Consider the following 6,000-nt stretch of genomic DNA (forward strand, 5'->3'; position numbering starts at 1 on the left):
GAAATTAAACAACATACTTTTAAACATACTTTCAAAGAAGAAATCATAAGGGAAATCAGAAAATACTTAGAGATGAATGGAATTGAAAGCACAACATACCAAAACTTATGGGACACAGTGAAAGTTGTGCAAAGGGGAAATTGTATTACTATACATGCTTACATTAAAAAACAAAAAAGATCTCAAATCAACAATCTAACTTTAAAACTAAAGAAACTAGAAAAAGAAGAAAAAACTGAGCCCACAGCTACCAGAAGGAAGGAAACAACAAAGATTGGAGCAGAGATAAATGAGAAAGGAAACAGAAAGGCAATAGAAAAAATCAATGAAACTAAAAGTTGTTTCTTCTAAAAAATCAAAAAAATTGACAAACTGTTAGCTGGATGGACTAAGAGATTATTAAAATCAGAAGGGAAAGTGAGGACATTATCACTGATCCCTACAGAAATAAAAAGGATTATAAGAGAGTAGTATGAACAATTGTGCAGGAAAAAATTGGATAGCCTAGATGGACACATTTCTAGAAAAAGGAAACCTACCAAGACCAAGTCATGAAGAAATAGAAAATCTGAATAGACTTTAACTAATAAAGAGATTATATCAGTCAGCAAAAATCTCTCAACATAGGGGTACCTGGATGGCTCAGTCAGTTAAGCATCTGACTCTTGATCTCAGCTGAGGTCTTGATCTCAGGGTGGTGAGTTCAAGCCCTGCACTGGGCTCCACACTGGCATGGAGACTACTTAAATTAAAAAACCAAAACAAAAACAACTTCCAACATAGAAAAGTCTTGGATCTGATGACTCCACTGGTAAATTCTACCAAACACTAAAGAAGAACTAATACCATTCTTCTCAAACTTTTCCAAAAAACTGAAGAAGAGGGAACACTCTCAAACTCATTCAGTGAGGCTAGCATAACCCTGACGCCAAAGCCAGAAAGATACCGCAAGAAAATAAATTACAGACTAGTATTCCTTATGAGCCCTGATGCAAAAATCCTCAACAAAATATTCCAAACCAAATTCTGCATCACATTAAAATGATCATGCACCCTGACCAAATAGAATTTATTCCTGGAATGCAAAGATGGTTAAACATATGAGAATCAATCAGTGTAGAAAATACCTCAACATAATAAAAGCCACATATAAAAAAAACCCACAGCAAACATCATTCTCACCAGTCAAAGACTGAAAGCTTTTCCTTCAAGATCAGGAACAAAGTAAGGACGCCCATTTCCACTACCTTCCTTCAACATAGTACTGGAAGTTCTACCCAGATCAAGTAGGCAAGGCAAAGAAATAAAAGGAATCCTATTTGGAAAAGAAGTAAATTATCTGTTTGCAGGTGACATGATCGTATATGTAGAAAACTGAAAAGACCCCACAAAAAGCTATCAGAACTAATAAATAAATTGAGCAAAGTCAGACACAAAGTCAAAACGCAAAAAAACAGCTGCATTTCTATTTACAATGAGCAATCTGAAAAAGAAAATACAAAACCAAAACAATTTACAATAGCATCAAAAAGAATAAAATACTTAAGAATTAACTCGGAGTGGGGGTGGTGAAGGACACAATGCAGACTACAAGACATTGCTAAAGTAAATTAAAGAAGACATGAATAAATGGAAACACATTGATGTTCATGGATTGGAAGACTTAATATTGTCACACTGTCAATACCACCCAAAGTAATCTACAGATTTCATGCAATTCCTATCAAAACCCCGATGACATTATTTGCAAAAATAGAAAAACTCATTCTAAAATTCACGTGGAATCTCAAGGTACCTTGAGTAGTCAAAACAATCTTGAAAAAGAAGTATAAAACTGGAAAACTCACACTTACTGATTTCAAACCTACTACAAAGCGACAGCAATCAAAACATTGTGGCTTTGGCATAAAGATAAGAGTAGACCAACGGAATAGAATGAAGAACTCAGATATAAACTCTCACAGATATCATCAAATTATTTAAGTTTACTTTTTTTTTAGTGCTCTCCACGCCTAGGGTGGGGCTCAAACTCATGATCCTGAGATCAAGAGTTGCTTGTTCTTCCAACTGAGCCAGCCAGGTGGCCCTCATCAAATGATTTTTGATAAGGGTTCCAAGACCATTCGAAGAGGAAAGGAGAGTCTTTTCAACAGATGGTGCTAGGGAAACTGGATATCTGTATGCAAAAAACTGAATTTGCACCCTTACCTCACACCATATACAAAAATTAACTTGACATGGATCAAGGACCTAAATGATAGACCTAAAACTATCAAACTCTTAGAAGAAAACATAGGTCAAAAGCTGTACAACATTGGAATTGGCAGTGATTTCTTGAATGTGACACTAAGGCACGGGTAACAACATAAAAAATCAACAAATTGGACTTCATGAAAACTTAAAAAATGTGTACATCAAAAGACATGAACCACAGAGTAAAAATGCAGCCCACAGAATGGGAGAAAATGAGAAAACATTTGCAAACCATAGATCTGATAAGGGCTTAATATCCAGAATATGTGGAGAATTCCCAAAACTCGGTAATAGTAGTAGTAGTAGTAATAATAATAATAGTAATAATAATAATAATAATAATAATAATAATAATAATAATAAAAACACAACTACCTGGTTCAAAAATGGGCAAAAGACTTGACCAGACACTTCTCCAAAGAAGATATATGAATGGCCAATAAGCACATGAAAAGATGTTCAAGGAAATGTAAACCACAACCACAAGGAGATACATCTCATATCCAGTGGGATGGCTGCCATCGAAGGAAAGACGAAACAGAAAACAAGTGTTGGCAAGGGTGTGGGGAAATTGGAACTCTTGTGCACTGTTGGTGGAATGTAAATGGTGCAGCCACTGTGTAAAACAGAACAGTCATTCCTCAAAAACTTAAAAGTGGAATTGCCATATGATCCAGCAATTCCACTTCTGGGTATGTACCCTAAAGAAGTGGAAGGAAGGTCTCAAGGAGGTATTTGCACACTCATGTTTGAGCAGCATTATTCGCAACAGCAAAAATACGGCAGCAGCCAAAGTGTCTGTGGATGGATGAATGGATAAGCACAGTGTGGTATGTGCGAACAATGGAATCAAACAGAATTTCATTGAATTAAAATGGAATGAATTATTCAGATTTTTTAAAGTCTAAAAATAGAATTAATCATTATTCTGCAAATTATTCTTCTGCAAAATGCTACCGCATGGATGAAGCTTGAGGACATGATGCTGAGTGACATAAGCCAGTCACAGAAAGAGAAAGACTGTATGATTCCACTTAGAGGAAGTACTTAGAGCAGCCAAAATCGTAAAGACAAAGAGTGTAATGGTTACTGAGTGCTTCCTCCTTCTCCTGAGGTGAGGGGGAGGGGAGAATAAAAGAGGCGAGGTCAGGGTCATGGCTCCATGGATGCCCCCAGATAGGAAAGAGGCACGCACACCACCCACCTCTGCACACCCACTTCCCCTTTACCTCCTATCTTGGAGCAATTTCTGCATCAGGACAGAGAGAACTTCCTCCTTCTTTTTACAGCTATATAGTACTCCATTGTTCGGTGCACTGCTATTATTTCCCTGGGTTTTACTGATGGACATTTAGGGAGTTTCCAGTATTTTGCTATTACAATCGAAGTAACTGACCTGGTACCTACATCACTCTGCATGGATGTTAGAGTACCAGTAAGATAAATTCCTGGAAGGGGGGATGGCTGGTTCACAGGAGGCTTTGCCAGCCGGACTGATATCGCCAAAGGGCCCTCCACAGGGACCTGCAAAATTATGCTCCCAGAGCAGTGAGGGAGCACTCTGGTGGCTGTCAGCCGCGACGTAGAAAATGTTAAGTGATCTAGCTAAGAAAGCAGATTGGTCTGTGCCTGTGCAAGGGTGAGTGGGGAGGGCTCGGGGCATGACTACAAAGGACCACGGGAAAACTTTCGGTGATGATGGACGTGTTAATTATCTTTATCATTGTGATAGTTTCATGAGTACGTGCATAAAAGCTTATTAACATACTTTAAATATGTGCAGTTTATTGCATGCCAATTATTTCTCGGTAAAGCTGTTTTTTAAAAAAACATGAACACATGGTAATTTTTTGGTCTTATTAGATTGTCAAAAAATAAACAAGATAATTGCCTCCAGGTTTGGCAAAGCTGTGAGGAAACTGGCTGCACTATCCCTGGAAGAATGAATTGACGTAATTCTTTCTGGAATTAATTTTTGCAGTATCCATTAAAAAGTGTTTCTATTCTTTGGGGAAGAAAAAATATAAGCTGTTATAAAGATGCTATTCATTTATTTCTTTGTCTCAGTAAAATTAAGCTCCACGAGTTCTAGGTCCAACTAATGAATTTCCACAGCCTGGCTTTAAAAATGAAAGCCTAGGGGCGTCCGAGTGGCTCAGTCAGTTAAGCGTCTGCCTTCAGCTCAGGTCATGATCTCAGGGTCCTGGATTCGAGTCCCACATCAGCTCCCTGCTCAGCGGGGAGCCTGTTTCTGCCCCTCCTCCCCACTCCTGCTCTCTCTCTCTGTCTCTCTCTCAAATAAATAAATAATATTTTTTTTAAAGTCTATATAATTAACAAAAGGAACCTAAGAAAGAGTTAAAGATGTCTTTTTTCCCCCTGAAATCATGGAGGGAAAGATATCGTTCTGAATTATGAGACTCAAAGAATTTGATTCAGTAAGTTGTTGAATCAGATCGTTTACAAGCGTGTAAATCTTACATGTCTATGCAAAACCGGGACTTGTCTGCACATTCATAACTGTTACCACCTTGCTCATTTCTCGGCTTCAGTGAATCTGGTATTTAAGGAGAAGGGTCTTACAATATTTCTAAGAAGATCACTTCAGATAGAAAGCTGGAACTCTGTCTTACTTGGTAACTGTTGCCCTGGCAGGGGTGTGCAATCATGATTCTGGATTCCTACACAGAACAAGAACCTGGCAGATTTCTCAAACACAAGACAGGGGACATCTCTGCTAGATTGCTTATTGCAATGAAGATGTTGAGTCTTGGCTCACCTTAAATGAGATCTTTGAGGTAATAATTCTACTTCTAGGGAATATATATGTTTCAAAATAATAGGACAAACACATGTCATATATATGTATACACAGCCCCCCCCACACACACACCCACCCACCCCCACACACACACACAAAGATTTTCACTGTAGGGAAAACTGGAAAATCCCCAAATATCCAGCAAAACGGAATGAGGCAAACAATTACACCACGTAGGACAGTGTGGCCATTCGGACGCCTCGCTGGCTCCATTGTCACGGGTGGGGAAAATGTCCTTGACACATCATTCAGTGAACGAGCAGATTTGCAGAGCGGTCTATAGCAGGATTGCTACATAAACATAGATGTTGGTACAAAATGCTAACATGGCCTGTGCCTGGGGCTGGGGCGTGAGAGCATTGCTGGGCTGGGGGAAGTCTGTACTCCACCTAATTCCTCACCATCTATTCTTTCTCAGCCATATATTCCCTGCAAGTAGAGCTGTTACCTCAAAGATCTTGCTTAAGGTGAACCAAGACTTTCAACCCAGGAGATTCCTCTTTGTTCAGATTTTTGAAAATACTATTTTTGTACAGGGTGGGGAAGGCGTCGAAGATCTACATCGAGGGGCACGTGGGGGGTTCCGCCGGGTTAAGCCTCAGACCTCGTTTCCGCGCAGGTCACGATCTGAGGTGGTGGGACCAGCCCCCAGTGGGCTCCACGCTCAGCGCGGAGTCTGCTCCAGATTCTCTCTCTCCCTCTCCCTCTGCTCTGCCCTTCTTCTCCCTCTCTCTCTAAAAATAAATAGATCTTTTTAAAAAAAGAAGACCTATGTGTAATGCTTGAGTCTATTGGGATTTGTGAGTGATTTTCAATACCTTATTTCAATATTTTACGTAGTTTAGCTAATTTGTCCAATGAAGTGTTTTTGAAGCTAGAAAACAATGTTTTTAATAAAAGTCTATATAACAGAGGAAAGGATGCCT

This window comes from Ursus americanus, chromosome 26 (assembly GCF_024610735.1).
Source record: "Ursus americanus isolate L20-20 chromosome 26, mUrsAme1.1.p, whole genome shotgun sequence".
Taxonomy (NCBI): Eukaryota; Metazoa; Chordata; class Mammalia; order Carnivora; family Ursidae; genus Ursus; species Ursus americanus.